This window comes from Merops nubicus, unplaced genomic scaffold (genome assembly GCF_000691845.1).
Source record: "Merops nubicus isolate BGI_N331 unplaced genomic scaffold, ASM69184v1 scaffold39378, whole genome shotgun sequence".
In the NCBI taxonomy this organism is placed as follows: Eukaryota; Metazoa; Chordata; class Aves; order Coraciiformes; family Meropidae; genus Merops; species Merops nubicus.
This window is the reverse complement of record NW_008628571.1, coordinates 10,086-10,505: the sequence shown is the minus strand read 5'-3', so window position 1 is coordinate 10,505 and position 420 is coordinate 10,086.

Sequence of the window (420 nt, the reverse complement as noted above, 5' to 3'; positions counted from 1 at the left end):
AAAGTACCCAAAAGTGTTTTTCACATGGATTTACAGTTCAGTGCTCACCCGCAGCTGGTAGCACGCAGCGGCCGCAGGGCACGGACAGGAGGGAACCAAATTTCTGTGTCAGAGCAAAGGGGGACAGAGCTCACCTTGGGGTGCCATGTTGTGCTGCCCCAAGGAGTGGTTGTCTCCAAAGGACTCATGGAGAAGGGTCTTGGTTATAGCAAAGGGAGGGTAGAGAAGGAGAGGGCATGGCTGGCACCCAGGAAGGCAGGACCTTGTTTTGGCCATCTCTGTTCTAGATTTCACCCTCCCCTGGAAGTGCTGCTGCCAGGGCTCCCTGGGATGCTGGGCACAGGAGCTGGGAGATGATTCTGCTGCACCCCAGAAGGAGCAGAGAGCAGAAACCCCACAAACATCCCCCTTCCCACCCCA